Raw genomic sequence first — 20,294 nt, 5'->3', positions numbered from 1 at the left:
TCAAGGAGTTGCTTTTTCTGACTCTATTCAGTGAATCACTTAAAACTAATCTCCACCTTTGCCAATATATGGACTATCACATTGCTTATCTTCCATTTTCTTTTTCATCATTGTGTTCTGATAAGTAGCACAGACAGAACTAAATAACTACTGACTTTTACATCTTCAAACAGACATTGCTTCTCCCTCCCTCTTGCCTCTGGTGAAACTGGAGATATTTTCTGCATCAGCATGGCGTTGCTTATTTAAGTCTGCATCAAACCTTCTTCAGTCCACCTTACAGAATCAAACTGGAAATTTTCCAGTGCCCAGCAAAAATATTTGCCCTATACCTTTCGTCCTACCCCATCTGAGAAGTGTTTCAACAGGGCTAGCATCAGGGATACACTGGCGTATTTCAAATGGGGCAAGCCAGAGGGTGAGTTCCAGGTGCTGCTTGCCCCTTGGCAAAGCAGGAAGCTGCCACCACTTGGAGGGCTGGTCTACCCACTGTTAAGATGCAATGGGCAGAACTGACATCTGAGGAGGCCAGGGCTACCAATTCCTATTACTGATGGGTAGACCAGCCCCCTGGAGAACTGGTTGAAAATACTGGGTAGATCTGGCCTCTGTGAAAGACAGCTCTACCAGCACTGCATAATGGCATGTAGACCAACCCTCTGGAGAACTAGTTGCCAATGATTGAAAGTACTGGCAGACCTGGCCATTGGCGAGCTGGTTCCAACCTGTTGGATTTTGGCGTGGGATGTGCAGTGCTTGCTCTGGGTGCCATTTTCTGTAGCTACACCCCTGTAGGGATATGCCTTGCTTGGCAATTTTAAAAGCCCCATGGTTTTAGGAAGCTTTGTCACTGTGCAGCAACCTGCCCCTTCATACCCTGGGTGGTGACACTGGTGGTGCCATGGTCAAGAGCAGTGGACTCTAATCTGGAGAACCAGGTCTGATTCCCCACTCCTCCACATGAAACCTGCTGGGTGATCTTGGACTAGTCACAGTTTGTTCAGAACCCTCTCAGACCCACCTACCTCACATGGTGTCCATTGTGGGCAGAAGAAGGGAAGGATTTTGTAAGCTTCTTTGAGACTCCTTATGGTTAAGAAAAGAGGGGTATAAATCCCAACTCCTCCTCTTCTTCCTTAGATGAATTTGCCTTGTCCGTCCTTCCTTCTTGCCTTGGAATGCATGTCACCACCATTGGGGAAGTGACAGATCTTCTTCCCCCCCCCCCCCCACCCAGTGGTAGGATTCAGCAGGTTCACACCACTTTGGCAGAACCGGTTGTTAAAATGGTGCTTGTAAACAACCAGTTGTTAAATTATTTGAATCCCACTACTGCCCCCACCCTTCCCTGAGGATAATCAGCAGGCAGACAACAGTAGCTACCGCATGCTGCAGTTCACTGTTCATTCACCTGCCTGATCAAAGTAGTAGCAGCTACTGCTGATCAATCAGAGGGAGGCAAGTGAGCAGCAGTGCAGGGATAACTCATTTGCTCACACAGGTAAGCAAGAAGCAATAGTGATCAAGACAGCAAGTGGCATTTGCCAGCCTGTCTTTTCTGAATCACTTCTGCATATGGAAGGGGTGCTTGTGGATTAGGCCCTCCTGTTACTTCCAGCCTTTTTCACTGTAATTATTTTACTTCAGAGGAAGACAAAGGAAGTGATCATTGGGAAGCTACATGCCTAGCAACAGAGAAACCTTCTCAGCATTGTCCTGGGATAGTTCAAGATTTATGCATGGGAAGCATTAAATCCCAGAGAGCAAAAGGGAAGAGGCATTTCATTTCCCCAGTAAGCAATTCTGACATTTGCTTCATCATTTACTTCACCCTCATTTGTCATTATCAGAGATTTCTCCCTTCTGGTAACCCTGGGAAACTGCCGAAAAGGTGGAGGAAGCTCGCGTTTGCACGCACATGTGGAGAACACGGCATGAGCAACGTAGCCTGCCGAGGCTGTCATTCTGGCTCCACTGTGATCCCAGGGGAGTCCCTTTTTGTAGAGAGGAACCTGATCCCAAGCAATGTGTTCTAGATGGCAGCTTTCTGACTTGGAATCCCATCAGCAGCTTTTTAATTCTTACTTCCTGCTTTGCCTAAAGATGAGAAGTCATTTATTAAAACCCTGCAAAACTGATGGAGCTCTTTGCCAGTCTGAAATGAGGTATTGGTCTGTTCTTCTTTCCACCACTACCAGATCTTGAAACCTGAGAAATGAAGCCAGGATCGCCATCTGTGCTGGGAAGGGGATGCAGTGGTAAAGGGATAGTAGGCACTTTGAGTACTGTGTTCAGTTCTGATCGCCACAACTCAAAAAGGACATAGAAGAGATAGAAAAAGTGCAGAGAAGAGAAACAAGGATGATTGAGGGACTGGAGCACCTTCCTTATGAGGAGAGGCTGCAGCATTTGGGACTCTTTAGTTTGGAAAAGAGACATCTGAGGGGGGATATGATTGAAGTCTATAAAATTATGCATGGGGTAAAAAATGTTGACAGAGAGAAATTTTTTCTCTCTTTCTCACAATACTAGAACCAGGGGGCATACATTGAAAATGCTGGGGGGAAGAATTAGGACTAATAAAAGGAAATATTTTTTTCACACAACTTGTGATTGGTGTTAGGAATGTGCTGCCACAGGAGGTGGTGATGGCCACTAACCTGGATAGCTTTAAAAGGGGCTTGGACAGATTTATGGAGGAGAAGTTGATCTATGGCTACCAATCTTGATCCTCTTTGATCTGACATTGCAAATGCCTTAGCAGACCAGGTGCTCGGGAACAGCAGCAGCAGAAGGCCATTGCTTTCACATCCTGCATGTGAGCTCCCAAAGGCACCTGGTGGGCCACTGCAAGTAGAAGAGCTGGACTAGATGGACTCTGGTCTGATCCAACAGGCTAGTTCTTATGGTCTTATGTAGTGCTGTCAGAGGTAGAACAATTGGCAGGCTCTCATCTCACCCACTACATGATGAATAAGTTATGGATGAGTTATTCAACTGCGTGTCTGTAAAGTGCCATCGAGTCTCAGTCAACATGGCAACCCAATAGGGTTTTCAAAGTTAGATATTAACAGAGGTAGTCTGCCATTTCCTTCCTCAGGGACTCTGGTATTCCCTGTCATCTCCCATCCAATTATTTTTTACCCTGAGCAGCCACTTGAGTTGGGGGAAGTAGCTGGAGACAGAGAATGAGAAAGGGAAGCTGGGATAGATCACCTATGTATACCTGGATCTTCTTAAATGAACAGCAGTGGTTATAATTGAAATGGGGTTTTATTAAAGAATAAGAAATATAATTCAAACTAGGAAAATACACACACACAAAGCATGTAAGAACTGACTGAGAAAAAAGGGGGGATATGGATAGCATTTTCTGGGAAGGGTGATAGTTACCAGTCCTGAAAGGACATCCACAAGAGCAACTATGGGCGCTTCCCCACTTACCTTCTGCCCCGCGCTACTCTCCCCAAGTAGCGCGGGGTCCCCCGGCACTCCCCATTACAGGGGCGGCGACAACGCAGCCACCCCGACGCTGCTGCTGTCGCACCACCTCAGCGCGCAACATTCCTGGTGCCTTTTGAAACAGCGCCTTTTGATGACCCTGCGCAGAAATGACGCGCACTGGGAGTAGCACGCTGCAACCACTCACCCAGGTAAGTGGGGAAATGACTTATGAGAAGGAAAATGACCAGCGTTTCTGGGCACAAGGAAGAAATCCCGTATGAAAGCGGGGGTGAGTGCATGGATCCAGGATACACGTGTTATGACCACCAAAGAACCAGTTTCTATATCCTGAAATGGGTCCTGAGGCATTAAGAGGTATTCTGGCAAGAAGGCCAGAGAACAAAGAACTTATTGCTCTTCTAGGGTTACAGCAAAAGGGTAAGAGAGGCTTGTTGGGTCATTAGATCCCAAGAGAATGCCTGAGCTATTCCATGGAATAGTAATTGATTGGAGGGATGGGTGCGGGTAGGGTGAGAAATAGCCTGCTCAGAGCACTGATTGTATCACCTGAGGGTGTCACAATGGGGAGTCGCTAGTCCCATCATTAAGACAGGCACACTTTAAAGTCAAGGGAAAAGGTCAGCTGCCAATCTCCTTCCTGCCCAAGCTTGAATTCACCAAAATTGATCCCAAAAAGTCTGAGGGGCATCCATTTTGTGGGAGCAGTGCCCTGCTCTGGTGTCAGTCTCAGAGATTCCCTGACCTCCATGAAGCACTTTAATGGGAGGAGGGGTCCAACTGCTGACATACTAAGCAAGGCTGACCCTGCTTAGCTTAACTTAGATCAGACTAGCCTGAGCCATCCAGGTCAGGGCATCATTCAACTACCCCTGGGGTCTGCAACCTGCGGCTCTCCAGATGTTCATAGACTACAAATCCCATCAGCCTCTGCCAGCATGGCCAATTTGTAGTCCATGAACATCTGGAGAGCCGCAGGGTCCAGACCCCTGAACTACCCATATTCTGACCAAGGAAAGGTGGCGGTGGGAACCAATGCAGCTAACACCTGGCCATTATCCGTGCCCTTCAGCCATTTTCTTTTTTGTAAATTCAGGTGAATCAAGACAGAAAGCAGGTGCAACTAACTATGCCCATGTTTCTGCTGGTGTTTTCATCTACATACTGCTCCAGCATCCTTCTTATGGAGAGGAAGAGGAAAATGAGGAATATAGTGAGGAAGCAGCTTAAAGGAGTGGGAGAGGAGCAGGGAAAAAAAATCTGCTGCCTCAACTCCTGATTCTTTGGAGAATCTGGAGGAATATGGGGGGAATCTCCTGGATGCGATCTGGTACCACTAAAGGCAGGAAAGCCTGAATTTCAAATTCAGGAGCTGCACCAATTCCCATTCATCTTGCCTCATTATCCCAACAGCTCAGGCAATTGCAAACTTCTTCATTTAATTGGTTTCCCGCCACTGCGGCTTTTTTAAAAAAGCATCTTTCTCCCCTAATGTTTCACATGTTGTTTCCTCTGACAGATCTCTCTTCTCTGCGTGGAAGAAGAATTTCAGTTGCTCCAGGCAACTGATAACAACCTAGTAAATCTGAGATTCAGGCTGTTATTGGATTAGCACCAGAATGACATACATAGAAATAAAAGGATCACTGACCTCACTGTAATTACATTAGAAAGGTAATTATCTCCTCTTTCACTAGACTTTCCACTCCTTTCTCTGGAACTAAATTTCTGGGTAATGTTTGCAGCAAGGAAAGATCTGCCACAAATCAGAAAAAGAGAAAAGTTGGCATTTTACTCTGTGGCCTTGGTTTTGGCTCTTGATTTACTGGATTGGGTTTTGCTGTTATTGGTTTGTTGAAGTGTTTTTATTGCAACTTTAGCTCATACTGTATGTTTTAATTACTTGTAACCATTTTGTATAATGTATAGTGCACCTGGATTTGGAAAATAGTGCAGAGTTCTAGTCAGCCAATCTCAACATGGACACCATGGAGATAAAAAAAGGCACCCAGAATGGTCAAGGGGTACAAGAGAACTTTAGGGGTTTCAGATTATTCTAGAGAACTATCTAGAGAACTTCAGGGATTTAAGAGTATTCTAAAGAACTTGAGGGGTTTTAGATTATTTTTTTAAAACAAGCTAAGGAGAACATGACAGAGATTTATAAAATTATGCAAGGGCTGGAAAAAGTGGATAAAGAATCCTTTCTCTTCCCATTCCCAAAACAATGACATTTTAGATAAAAGGAAGCACTTTCTCACACAATTCCCAATTACCTTATAGAATCCATTGCCACAAGAGAGTATGAAGGCTGATGACTTTCAAAGAGGACTAGACCAGTTCACTGGCTATTTGCCATGATGGCAATATAATATATCAAGCTCATTAAACCTTTAAATACCAGCTGCCAGAAGACAGCAATGTGCAAGTGTGCCTTCATGCTCTGCTTGTCCATTTCCTGGGAGATGCACAGTAAAGGCCCTGCTAGGTCAGACCAAGGATCCATCTTGTTCAGCATCCTGTTCCCCACACTGGCTAACTAGTGGCTTCACGCTGACTGTCAGTGGTTTGAGTGATTTTATAGGGAAAGACGGAATAAAAATAATCTGAATAATGAACGAATATAACCCCACAAACAAAAAGCTAAGAAATACGTAAGGCACAATGCTTTAAGAGGGAGAAATGTTCTTCCTTAAACGGATACTATTTTTTTCTCATGAAAGTCTGGCAAATCCAGGAAACAGGTCCAAAAGGGTAAAGGGCTACCACCTGGCCAAAAGATGATGCTTCAGAGGTTGAACAGAATTGCCTGGTTCCCACCTGGGAACAGGCTTTCTTTTTATTCCCAAATGAAACAGAGAACATAATATCTGCAGCTTGTCACACCATTTTCCTCGTGGCCCTTCTATCCATCCATATAGTATGACTTGTACGACACACCTGGAGTCTTCCTCGATATAGCAAGTAAAGAACTTCTGGAGTTTAAATGTTTTGGGGGTCACCAAAGAGCCCATAAAGCTGGCATCAGGTCATGGTTAAGACACTTCGCTACAAATTAAGAAGTCCTTATTTGCATTTTACTTCTGCCATGAATTCACTCAGCAGCCTTGTGTAGGCCGGTATTATCTCAACCGCCTACCCACCATATGGGTATAATGCCGCCCAGAATTGTTGCAAGGAGTACATCAGTATACATACACACATACATATATACATACATACATGAAGTGCTTTGAAAACATCATATAGATTTTTATTGACTATTGTCCTGTGCCACGTAAGAGTGTGAGCCTTCTCTTGTCCCTACCTACTAACACCTGCCCACAGCCCAAGCATAGGGAGATGGATACAGTCTACCAGAGATAAAGGCAAGGGGAGAATTAGGCTGCAGAAACAGCATGGATATTTTCTTTTATGACTCAAAGTATGGATGTGATGTGTTAATGTGCGTTGGTGATAATACGCATGCATCCTACTCACATCAGAATACCAATTTTGATACACCGACAACGTTCCCTATAAGCCGCGCACCTGCGCAGTCACTATATTGGTGCCATGCAGATAAGAGGGGAACTCTTATGAGAGGGGAAACTCCCCAGGAGGCTCATTTCCACTCAGTGTTTAAGGAAGTTCTGCGCAGTGGTGAGGAACGATTAGGGGGACTATTGTACACCACCAATTTGACTTACAAGCCAGCTTCATATATTCTTGTGTGTTCCCAGGACAGTGGCAGAAAGGGAGAGGGTGCATAAGCCATCCCTAACTTAATTATTTCCCAACCTGAAATTCTTCCAAGGGGCTGTTACTTGCCCCACTGGGGAAACCTATATGCACCCCCATCAGTACATGCAGAGCTGTCAGTAGGCACTCTGAACCTCCACAGAGACATTTCAGGTTAGGAAAATAGCACAGGGAATGGATTAAACACCCTTGCCCAATGCACCACCTCCTAGGAATTAACTTTTTGGCCTTGAACTTGAAACACGGGAAGGATGCAAAGAAAATGTAATATGAAATTAGGCTCATGTAAGAGTTACTGTTACTCAGTAATGGAGGCAATGGGTAAGATGGACCCACAAGCAGAGGGAGAAGGCTGAAAAAGCCAGGCAAAGGGGACTATAATGGTTTCCAGCCCAGAGTGTGCAATTACTTAGGAAGCAGAATGAGAACCAGTAAAGAATCCCCATGGAAGCTGATTCCCAGGGTGATTCACCAGCAAAGAATTGATGGGTAGCATACAGAAGCAATGACTTCTGAGACCTTACGCCAGCACTGACAGTGGCACAATGGTAAACAGCTTATCTAGGTCTGCTGGAGCAAATTCTATAGCTTTGATCAGGACAGCCTGTCCCGATCAGGATAAGGAAATGCTGACTTACAGATGTTGCACTGATTGTTTAGTGAATTCTTCCACGTCCCCTCAGACTATTGTTCAAAGCAATTAATTACTATCAGAGGCAGTTAATTGTACTAATTATGTTCCTTTTCAGAATGCATGGCTTAATTGCCATCTTCTACCTCCAAGTAACTGGCTGTGCAGTCTCTGAAGCGCTTATGTCTCTGGTCTTTTCTCTCTGTTCTTCCCAGACACAGCTATGCAGGACAATTTGCCACCTGCAGCTGCAAAGATCATTAGTATGAGGGGCTGGACCCCTTCCTCCAGGGCTAAGAGCACAGAACTCAAAGCTGTGAAAGGTTACAGACTGGGCCCTTTGTACCTTCCATCTGGTAAGCTGAAGATGCCCCATGGATGGTGAAAAAGGCCCAGTGTACCAAGTATAAAACTCCACTGACACAGCAACTAACCATTCTGTAATTCTGGTTCTGCAGCCATTCCCTCCAGAAGGCCTTACCACTGTCCATATCAACTAGAATTTAATGTGGACAAGCCGCACAGAACATATGAGGCTTCCGTAAAACTGCAGGAAGGATTTCCCTTGCCTTATAATCATTGTTTATATGCATTTATTTTTAAAATGCTTCTATCCTGCCTTTCTATTTCAATAAAGATCTCTGGGTCAGGTCACAATAAACTCAAAACATTAGCTAAAGAGATAAAAAAAACAGTTTAAACTCAATAAAAACAATTTGCCAATATCAGCCAAAATGCAATTACCAATGATTAGTTAGCAGCTTAAACAAAATGCGTAAATTAAATTGAATTATTTAAGTATGTGTATACTACTCAGCTCTCTGGAGGGGACTTAAAGAGGCTGATAAGGAAGCACAAAACATAACCATAGTTTAGAAAAAACTCAAGAACACCACAAGGATATACGACTGCTTTCAAACAAGGACCAACTTCAGCATGTAATGAAAGATTAAAAGGGATGTCATCAGACAATGTTGCCTTGGGAGTAAGCTTGCTAGAACCAAGCTGGAAAATTATTGGAGATTGGGGGTGGAGCCTGCATAGGGCAGGGTTTGAGGAGGAGTGATGATACCGATGAGAAATCGCAGGCAGGAGGACCTGAGTAGCACTTCCAGGATAGCCTGAGTGGATTCACAATTCTTATCAAGCCCCGCCAGCATGGCCAATTGGCCATGCTGGCAGGGGTTGATGGGAATTGTAGTCCATGAACATCTGGAGTGCCATAGGTTCGCCACCACGGCCATAGAGTCTATCCTCCAAAGCAGTCATTTACTCCAGGGAAATAATCTTAGTTGTCTGGAGATCAATTGTAACTTCAGGATATCTTGAGGACCCAGCTGGACGCTGGCAACCCTATTTGGGAGGGCAGTCGAAAGTCACAACACCACCAACCAAGGGTCAAACTAGACATTGCCCTTTAAAAAAACAAATTGTATTTTGGTTCCTCCCACCTGACTCACTTTCCATACAGGCATACAACAGCTGCAGGCAGGATACATCAAAGGCTAGGTGAATCCAGCATCTTCTGGTCTTGTCCATGGTTCATTGCCACTGTTGTTCTCAACGCCCTGAGAAGATGAGTAAGATTGCTAGCTCAAGGCTGGCAACCAGGGGAAGATTTGACATAAGGTTGGGGGCTTGCAATGTTGCAAGCAATGTAGTGCTATCACTTCTCACATGACCTAAGAATGACATCATCCTGGAGGAAGAAGATGTAGATTTGCTCCAAACTCGATGGTCTAACCACAGAGTTTGGTGCAAATGCTAGAGCCTTGCTTGATGCAAACATGTCACTTCCAGGTCACATCAGATGTGCTGTCATAATGTCTGTGCACCACTGGTCACCCTCCATTTCCTCAGAAGTTTTACCCAACCACTCTGCTAAGTGACAGCAGGCAAATCTAGCAGAAGAGGGAGGCCTGGTTTCCCTGGGTAACACTGAGAGTCTAGAAGTATGCAGGTCTGTTGGGATGAATCTGGTTAATTGGCTTCCTCCTAGCTAGTGTCCTTTGGGCCAATGAAGTGTAGTAGACAGAATAACAGACTAGAACTAGAACTAGAGATGCCCAAGTTTAAATCCCCACATGGGCACGAAGCTCACTGGATCACCTTGTGTCAATAACTCTTCCTGGGCTTAACCTACCTCACAGAGCTGTTGTAAGTTTTAGCAAGAAGGGGAAGAAGGATATATGCCAACCTGAGCTGCTTGGAGGAAGGAGGGGAGAAAAATTGTGCTTGATGATGATGGTTTTTCCTTGAGTCCCTTAATTTCTAACTCTCTCCGGGCAAAGGAATGCACCATCTTCACCTTCCAGTAATTCCCTTTTCCTTTTTAATCATGCGACATCTCTGCGAGTTCCTTTGGCTGTCATTCCAGCAAGCATTATTAATGAGGCTTAATGAGCAGCTGCTGTCTCACACCCATATTTCACTACCACGGGGACAAGCGGTAAGCGGCCCCAGTGCTTTGTCAGGGGCTGTGTCTCAATAAGAAAACAAACACCCTCAATTCTCCTCCTCACTATCTCTCCCCCTCCCGGCCATAATTCCTCTTTGTCAGAGCAAAAGAAAGGGGGGGCAGTGCCGTCCCTCTCCAGAGCATAGAAAAATGATCCACCAGACCCATCCATCAGACCCTGGAGATTAAGCAAGGTACCAAGAAAGCTGGAGGGAGACAGATTGAAGCTGCTGCCTCTGCTAATCTATCATGGCCAACTCCTGCAACACCCAAGCATTGTTTTCACCCAGTCTGAACAAATATAGCACCTCTTCTTTCCTTCCTCAATCCCACAATGCATTATAGGAACTCCAGTTTTATTTACTTATTTTAAAAAATATGCCACCTCTCTAGAGACCTACTCAAGGCCAGTCATGAAGTAAAAACAGCACAAGAAAATCACAAGTCCATAAATTGTTTCAGTATTAAAATAAGATGTAAAACCAACCAAGTACCCACCAAGGACATAAACATAGCATGGAATCGTACTCAGTGGCTAAAAGCAGTATCCATTTTTAAAAGCCCTTAGGTTCAGTAAGGTTGCCAACGTTGGCAAATTAAATCTCTGGAGATTTTGAGGGTGGTGTCTCAGGAGTTCGTTGGGGGCACGGGAGGAAGCTGGGCTCAGCAAGTATCCACCTGATGATATTTTGTGATATCAGGTCCTATAATGTCACTTCCAGGTCAAAGGTCAAGGACTGACACATTATGTCACTTCTGGGTCCCTTTCCCCAAGCCCTATTCCTTAGGCTCAATCCGCACATGCAAAATAATGCACTTTCAAACTGCTTTCAGTGCTCTTTGAAGCTGTGCAGAATAGCAAAATTCACTTGCAAACAGTTGTGAAAGTGGTTTGAAAATGCATTATTTTGCGTGTGCGGAAGGGGCCTTACTGTAAGATCACTTCCTTCATGGGCAGCTAGTCCAAATTACGTAAATTAATAGAGAGCTGCACATGATTTAAAAACATTATACAAGCAATTAGATGGATTTATCAGCTTGGTCTGCTTTATTCCCACTGTTCCAAATTCATACATCATTCCAGAGCTCTTCTGCTCTTTGGCCTCAATGCCCCCAAGAAACTTACAGTATGGAAATAATAATAATACTGATCTACTTTACTGCTGTAAGGATTATAAGAGAAAATTTGTGAGCTGCAAAGGATGCTTTAAAAGCACTCTACAAATGTTGAGCACTGAGAACTACCAAGCAAAGGAACAGTCTCACTTTAAGGCAACAAGGGGTCTCCCCCCAACAATAAATCTCAAACTCCAGGAACACACCATATAGTCTCCTCTGAATACTCTTAACAGTGTTTCCCCACCCATCCTTTGCTGTACCTACAATCACAGTTTGGGCTGTGCTAATGAACCTGTTTTCAGAATCAGGTCCAATGTCTGGAATACATTAAGAGAGGAAGGCTAAATCCTTCAAAGCACGTAAAGGATATAGCCCCCCAAAAACTTTCTTCATCCCCTCCCGCCCCCTAATAGAACTCAGAGCAGAATTACTAGCAGGCAGCAGCTGCTAGGGATGTTCATTGGAATATACTCAACTGAAAATATCCTCCAAAATACCTTATCAGTATTTTGGGGGTATATTTGGCATTCCAAATATATCCTGGAAAAAAATTTTGGCAGGGGACACACTGGAAAAATGGTCCAAAAAATCCTGGAAATATTCTGGATTTACTGAGTACATTGGGATCCAGTATTTGCAGACTCCTGGGGACTCTTCCCCCAACCCAACCCCACACACAATGCTTTTCCCTTCTGTTTCTGGCATGTTGGTGGAGTTCTATGGGCTTGACAAGTTGCTTCAGTCAGTTTCTTTGACAGTTTCAAGAAGTTTTTTTCCCCCTTATTTGCAAGAGTTGCTTTGTGTTCCCTTCTGGTACTCACTGCATAATTCTTAGATTTGTTCTTCTGTTGATTGACATTCATTCTGTTGATCTTGCACTGCCATGGTGCCCCCTGGATTCTGCTAGGCATTGTGTACATTGCAATTTGCTTTGTTGGGGTTGCAACATCCCCACCCCCTACCCCAATCCCTTGCTTGGGTTTATTCTGCTGTGATCTGCTGTGGTTTGATATTAGTCCTGTTTTATTTGTACTGTCAGAGTGCCCCTGGGTTCAGCTGGGCATTCTGTATATTGCCATTTCTGCTGGGCTTGAAAAAGACCCCCCCACACACACACACACCCTTTAGTTTCCACTGTATTCTCTAGTTTGATATTACTTTTGTTGAACTTGCCCTGTCAGAGTGGCACTGGGTTCTACTTGGCTTGTACACATTGCAGTTGGTTCTGTTGGGCTTGCAAAAGGTTTCCTTCAAGATTCCACTGCAGAGATTCCCTGGTGTGACATTACTTTTCCTGGTGTGACATTACTTTTCCATTACTTTTGACTTCTGCTGGGCACATTGCCATTGTTTCTGATGACTTGCAAAAGTGCTTCCCACCTGGAGTTTCCCCCATAGAGATAGTCTGGACTGGTTTTGGTTCTGTTTAGCTTGGCACATTAGCTTCTGATCTGTTGGGATTACATGGTTTGGAATGATTCTGTGGGTTTGTTCTGTTGATTTGTCCATGGGAGGCATGATTTGACCAATGATGCTTGCAGGCATGGCTTTTGTCTGAAAACTGCTTGGAGACTTTTTTTTTCTTTCTCCCCACCCCCAATCCTCCATCGAAAATAATGGAGAATGAGAGGGGTACCCAGTTCAGAGATCCAGACTCCACAGAATTGGATCAGTTGGTTCAATCTATTTGAAATTTGGTTGTTGTTCAAGGGACAGTACCAGCAGCTCCACTGCAGTTTTGGTGCCTGCATCTTTAGGAACAACCCGCCTCTGCCACCCAGAAAATTTCCCCATAAGGAACAAGGGGCCTGAAAAATGTGAACCCCACCCCACAAAAAAGAACAATCCCAAAACTATGATGGTACTAAAATTTGGAGATACTTGTATTTTGCAGGTCCCATATACCCAAATCCAAAAACTACCAATTTGGGGGGAGGGGGTTGCATATCTGAATGGCAGACACTTTTTCGGTCACTCCTGGATCTCTCAGTGAAGTTCATAGCAAGTGGCAACCCTAGTGTCAAAGCAAGCCATAAAAACAACCATCAAAAAGACACTACTCTTCAATTAAAAGCCTGAAGAAAGAAAAAAGTTTTGTCCTGGCGCTGAAACGCCCATCAAGCCTCAAAAGGGAAGAACATTCCAAAGGCCAGCTGCCATCTCAGAAAAAGCTCCACCTCTATGGGTCACCCAGCTCATGTCTACAAGTTGGGATACAGACAACAGTGCCTAGGGAATGGATCTTGGCTGAACACTGTGGTTTGAGAGCTAGTGTGGTATAGTGGTTAAGAGCAGAAGACTCTAATCTGGAGAAGTGGGTTTGATTCCACACTCCTCCACTTGAGCAGAAGACTCTTATCTGGTGAACTGGATTGGTTTCCTCCCTTTTACACATGATATCTGCTAGGTGAGCTTGACCATAGCCTGGCAGCTGCATTTTGGACCACCTAACAGATCCCAAAGGCAGCTCCAAGTAAAGTATTGAAATCTAATCAGATGATCAGAGAATGGATCACTGTAGCCAGATCATAGTAGCTCCAAATGGTCATAATGATGGTTGTAAATGTGTGTGAGGATAGGGGAGCAGATGACACCCAAGTTCAATTTGCTTCAGAACTCTCTGTACTAAAGAACCTATGTGCTATTACAGGGAGCAGTAATGGAACATGCAAAATGCCATAGGATCCCCTGGATCTATGGAAAAAGATATGAATTGATTCAGGCCAAACCAGTAGCAAAACCTGGGAATTATCCAAACAGAACTTAATGTAATACAGATCAAAAAGGGGAGGAGGGGGAATGGGATGACATTACTAAGTGGTTTAGTCTGAACATTAGCTACAAGAGAAACAAGATAATCCTATTAAAAGCAATAGATTTTTGTAAGAAGGCTGGTTATGAAAAAGGTTTGATTCACACATGTCAAAATCCTCCACGAGGAAGGAGGAAGTTGAATTCTTTCTCACTAAACTACTGAGGCGATGAGACATCATTGCTGTAATTGACGTGCTCACTGCCTCTCTGCCCAACAACAGTGGCTGTTATCTGACAGGAAAGCTTGGACAAATCTTGGCATGAGCAGAAAGTCAAGTCAAAATGATGCTTCCTCTGATCCTTCCCAACTATTTATTTTAGGCAGCAACTGATGCAACAGACCCAATCCAACAATTAGCTGTAGCTGAGGTGTATCACTAGCAAACAATTGGCTGGCTGTGCAGCTTAGGCATCCCACACTTGGGAAATTGGAATTCAGTAATTCTAGAAACAGGGTTATGGAGGAAGTGGCAGCAGACAATTTTGGAGGAGTCTGCCAAGAAATGAATATTGTGCACCCAAGTGCCTACACTAGTGCCTTCAGCAGCTACAGCCTATATTATCCTGTTCTCTCTCTGGCACTGTACAGGGCACAATAACATTCCTTTTTAAATGGAAGTTGAGAACATTGAATTTCTGCACCTGGTGCCAAATTCCCTGCATGCAGAAAACTGCTGGACCTACTTAAAACTTTTTCTGTGCGTGCAAGTCTAAAAACAGCATTTTAAACCAAACAGTTCTTCTGCTGAGTTGCATTTCTTGCCGGTGTGTTTTCCTCATTTCAGTCCCTAATATCTTCCCCCTTCCTGTTAATAAACACTTCAGAATATTACAGCGCCCTAATCACTGCAGTTTAGGAATGGGACAGGAGAGGTTTTTAGAGCAAAGGAAGTGCTGTGAAGGCAGCACTGGGGTGGTAATTTTGAGTTCCGGGTTCTGGGTAGGGGGATCTTCAGGAGCCCACCCAGAATCCAGCACCCCAGCATGGTCTTCACAGTCCTTCTTCACTGAGGGAGGGCTGCGGAGGCCATGCTGAGATTGCGACTCCAGACAGCAGGTTCTGGGCAGGGATGTCAAGGGGAAGATTGGCAGGGGGCACAGGACAAGGAGGTGGCAGGCAGTGCAATGCTCCTCCAGCTCCTCATGCCTGGGAGGGGGGAGGGGAGGGAAGGATGGCCACAAGTGCCCCCATGTGACCAGAAAGTGGCAGCCAGGAGTCCTGCCCCCCCCCCATGCCTATGGTCCCAGGGTACAAATTTGTCCGGTCATGTGGGACATCTTTCAACTTGTGAAGTCTTACAATATGGACAGGATTCTGAGATGTCTGGGTCCTTCCACTTGTTTGTATAACCCTTGTTCCTCCTCAATATTTGTATCTGGTTGAGGCAGAGGGAGGGCTGCTGGACTGGGTCCAGGAGATGGTCAATTTCTCCTTAACGGTGATTTGTTCCTACCTTGAAGCATGTAGCAGTGCATCCACTTCTAAAGGATCCCACTCTGGATCCAGCAGAGTTGAAAAACTATTGTCATTCAAGGTGATTAAATGAATGGTGACTGGCACCAAAGTCCAGGCCCAGGATATGGCACCCATTTTTAGCCTGTACTGTCCATGGCACTCTTAGAGCAGATGGTTAGAGCACTGTCCAGGAAAGAGCCCCCCTCCCCCAATTCTCAGGTATGTCTAGTAACAAAGTAGTTTAGGCTGAAAGTGTTGACTGGCCCAAGGTCATCCATGGGGTTTCCTTGGCAGAACTGAAATTCAAATCTGGGTCTTCCAGATCTTAGTCCCCCATTCTAGCCATTACACTATGCTATGCTGCCTCTGTGAGATGATGCCATTATAACATATTATAATATAAACTATGGAACATGCAGAGTTTTTCTATCAGATAGGAATCAAACTCGTGGTTCTCTTCCAGGATATTAGGATCTACAGTTCTACTATCCCCTACCAGCATGATGATGGCAGGGGCTGATGGGAACTGTAGTCCACAACATCTGGAGGGCCACGAGTTTGACACCTGTGCTCCAATGGTTTGATGTGGTTTTGCCTCTGGTCAGATTCAATGGGGAGAAACAAGCAGTCCAGTTTGCGTTGCAACTGAGCCCTATGGGCCCTCCTTCCATGAGAACTGAACATATAAAACTGCCTTATCTCAGACACCACTGGTCCATCTTGCTTAATACTGTCTACTCTGGCTCACAGTGGCTCTCCAAGGTTTAGGCAGAGAATGGCTCTTCCCAGCACTTGATGCCTGGAGATGCTAGGCAATGTGTCTGGTGTGCCCCACTGAGTCATGCCGGCTCCTTGAAGCTGCTTTGGCCTGAATCAAAAACTATGCTCCGTTTACTTTGACTTGCAGCAACTTTGCAAGGTCTCAAAAGAATGAAGACCTTTTCAAAATATTCCATAATGTTTAACACTATTCTAATATGACCTTTTATTTGCTTCTTCATGAATATAATCGTGTAATTCATTTTAATTGATTTGCCAAAATAGCCTCAAATGTCTTATGATCTAAATTTAACAGAAAGATAGGTCTATAATTTTTCACCTCCATTCTGGCCTGTACCACATGGGCCTGTGCAGTGGTGGCACACCGGCATATATGGTGCCGGTGGAGCCCCGGGATTGTTTGCATGCTCCCGTGTGGGCAGTCCCCGGGCTGCCGCAGCCCACAGAGGTGCCTCCGACCTGGTGCCATTCGCTCGGCACTGGGTTCAAAATGCTGTTTTTGAAAATACTTGCTCATTGAGCGAGCTTCAAAAACAGTGCCCCCTCGTTGCAGAGGCGGCAGTCATGCAAACTGTGTCCCAAGAACTGTGTTTTTCTTCCCATGATTGGGATATTTTATTTCCCTTTAGAATTAAGTTCATTATTTCCATTAATTTTGGGGCCAGAATTCCTTTGAATATTTTGTAATGTTTCGTGGTGTTTTCCCTATTTTCAGTGCTTTTATACGACCTGTCACTTCTTTTACTGTTATCAAGTTATCTAATTTTTTTAACTGTTAATTTTTTATGCTGGGAATATTTTGTTGTTCTCTAAGCTTTTCAGCATTTTTTCCTTACCATTATTTTTATCTTATATATATTTGAATCATATCTAACAAAATGTCTTTCAATATTCTTTATCTCGTGTATTATTTTTCCACCTATAATTTTAGTTGCCTTTTTCTCCCTTTCTTAATTTGGCTGAAAGCCATTTCCCAGATTTATTTGCCAGTTCAAAGGCCCCTTCCGCACACGCAAAATAATGCGTTTTCAAACCACTTTCACAACTTTTTGCAAGTGGATTTTGCCATTTTGCACAGCTTCAAAGAGCACTGAAAGCAGTTTGAAAGTGCATTATTCTGCATGTGCGGAATGAGCCAAAGTCTCTTTGTCTCAGATATTTCAATTTTATGGCCATCTCATTTTTCCACTGTAATTCTAATTGTTTTCTCACTCCTGTTATTACTTGTTGTATTTTTCTATTTTTTGGGCTCTTTCATTATTCTTTTTCCTTTTTTCAATCTCCTCTGTAATTTATTTTTTCCTTTTCCTTTCTCTTTGAGATTTTTTCTCAAGAAAATCCCGCCCATAAATGCTTTGCTTTGATTATATTGCTATTAATTTCTGATTTGTTATTAATTTCAAAGAAATCTTTTAGACTTTTCTCAAAGTATTGTTTCACCTTTTCATTTTGTAACAGCCTTTCTTTCAGCCTCCAATTATTTTGTTTATATCCAATTTTTATTTCCTACTGAATTGGGTTATGATCTGATATTAGTTTAGGTAATCAGTGGTGGGATTCAGTAGGTTTGCACCACTTTGGTTGTTAAAATAGTGCCTGTAAACAAACAGTTGTTAAATTATTTGAATCCCACCACCGGGTAAGATCTTAATTTTCTGTATTTGCATACAGAATTGTCCTGATGCCCAGATCATGTCAAACCTTGTAAAGCTTCTGTGTCAATTTGAGAAAAAGCTTAAATCCTTCGCCTGTGCTTCCTGTGCTCTCCATACATCTTTTAAGCCAAGTTTCTGCTTTAAATTTGTAAATGATTTGGGTAATTTATTTTGTTTCAGCTTCCCTTTCTCTTCTTCTACTTTATTATCTAAATTTGGTGCTACTGTCTCATTAAAGTCTCCCAGTATAACCCAGTTTTCATATGTGTATTCTAGCACTTTGTCTAGCAATTCTTCATAAAATTTTGCTTTATTTTCATTTGGTGTAAAAATACTAACCACAGGTAACTTAGGCTCTTGGACAGTTTCTTCCGCTCCCAAATATCTTGCTCCTGTGAGTCCACAGAAATTAATTGTGGGGTTAGATTCTTTTTTTCAAATATAACTTTACTCCCCCTCTTTTGCATGCGTTGAAGTTTTCAATTTGTCACATTTTAAACATTTCTCCTCATTTTTATAAGCATTTCTTGTATAAAGGTTGCATCAATATTCTTCTGTTTTAGATAATGGAATACCTTTTTCCTTCTTTGTGCCGAGTTTAGTCCATTTAAATTGCAACTTAACATTTTGAAGCTCGTGGCCAATTATTTTCAAAGCAACCAATCAAGAAAAGAGAATTAGAAAAGGCAAAATAATAATAAATAGTCACAACAAAAAAGAAACAACTAGAATAAAACGTTGCCCCATTAAAATTGGCCACTTATTGTTCAGTATTCAGTCACCATTAGATTTTTTATGCCTTATTAGGAGATCTTTTTGCACCATATTTATATTGCATTTTCTATAATTATATGTTAAAGATAACAATTGACCCCATTGGAAGCTTATCTCTTATTTTTGTAAGATTTCCACCAAGAGACCACAGTCTTTTATTTTTCTCAAGATATGCATTGGAATTTCCTTTCGGACAGTCATAGCATTTCCCCCTATGATTAATTTATGGCTGAAAAAGAATAAAAGTGTTAAAACTTTTAGAAATCACTTCATTAGGAATGCCTTACTAAAAATGTGGATGAAATATAAAAAATAGATTTCATGATAGTACATCAATGTCGCTATCAAGATTGGAAGCTCCACAAATAAAAGAAAATAGAGAAGAGAAAAGTGGGTTAAGATATAGGCCGTTTCCGCACAGCCACACTGCGGGGGAGCGTCCGCATAAACAACGCCAACGCACCCCCCCCCCGGGACCGTTCACACAGATGGTCCTGGTAGGAGTCGGGAAGACGGCGCAGCCTGTGCAGAGGCTGCGCCGTCCGCCGAATGCCTTAAGGTCCCCTCTGGCCTTCCGGCATGTCACACAGGCCAGGGGACACCCCCCTACCCTGTGCGACAGCTCTGGAGTCGCAGGGCGGGGGGGGCGTGTCCCCTGGCCTGTGCGATGTGCCAGAAGGCCAGAGGGGATGGTCAGGTGTTCGGGAAAGGGGCGGAAATGGTGCCTTCCAGCCACTGCCGTTTGCACGGCAGCGGTTGGAAGATGCTGCTTCCGAAAAACCTCGCTCAGGGAGCAAGGTTCGAAAGCAGAATCTTCACGCCACTGGGGGGGAGCAAGGGCCTCCCATGCGAACACGGCGTTTTTGCCGTCCCTAGGTCGCCGCTTATGGCCCACGCGGAAAGGGCCAAAGAGATCTTATAGAAAAGATGGGTAAGGAAATCAGATTGAAGCCTAGGGATCAAATTATAATACAACAGAAAACATGCCACTGGTTTACTTATTTTCAACTGACAGAATGTTTTAAAGCAGATAATAAAAAATGGGGATTTAGACAAGATCAAACAACTTTTGAAGAACTATTATGTAAAGACAACATAAAACTAATAGGGAAAACATACAGACATCTGTTCATGTTGAAAACTGAACAAGATGTAGTCAAAGAAGTCATGATCAAATGGGCTAAGAATACTAGGAGAAACATAAAATTAGGGGAATGGCTCAAACTACAGAAAAATATTAATAAATTTACACTCATGGATTTTAAAGAAAACTTTTACAAAATGTTTCACAGGTGGTATCCGGTCCCAGTAGAACTATCTAAGATATATAAAAACTGTTCACTGTGTTAGAAATGTAAAGGTACTTTTGTTCAACAAGAATGTACTTTCGTTCAACAATGTTGG

The 20,294-nt window shown here is 43.5% G+C and overlaps 1 long non-coding RNA gene across 1 annotated transcript; it reads right to left on the bottom strand.

The window, feature by feature from the left end:
* Positions 1 to 1,295: 1,295 nt before the first annotated feature.
* LOC125441623 lies at positions 1,296 to 19,048 on the bottom strand. Its single transcript, XR_007245875.1, has 3 exons — positions 18,066 to 19,048; positions 12,611 to 12,614; positions 1,296 to 1,332 (listed from the first exon to the last, which is right to left on the bottom strand). It is a non-coding gene; the product is annotated as an uncharacterized LOC125441623 (long non-coding RNA).
* Positions 19,049 to 20,294: the final 1,246 nt, after the last annotated feature.

The sequence above is a fragment of the Sphaerodactylus townsendi genome, linkage group LG12, assembly GCF_021028975.2.
Source record: "Sphaerodactylus townsendi isolate TG3544 linkage group LG12, MPM_Stown_v2.3, whole genome shotgun sequence".
In the NCBI taxonomy this organism is placed as follows: domain Eukaryota; kingdom Metazoa; phylum Chordata; class Lepidosauria; order Squamata; family Sphaerodactylidae; genus Sphaerodactylus; species Sphaerodactylus townsendi.
Note: the sequence above shows the minus strand (reverse complement) of the source record. Positions and strands in the feature narration are given on the sequence as shown.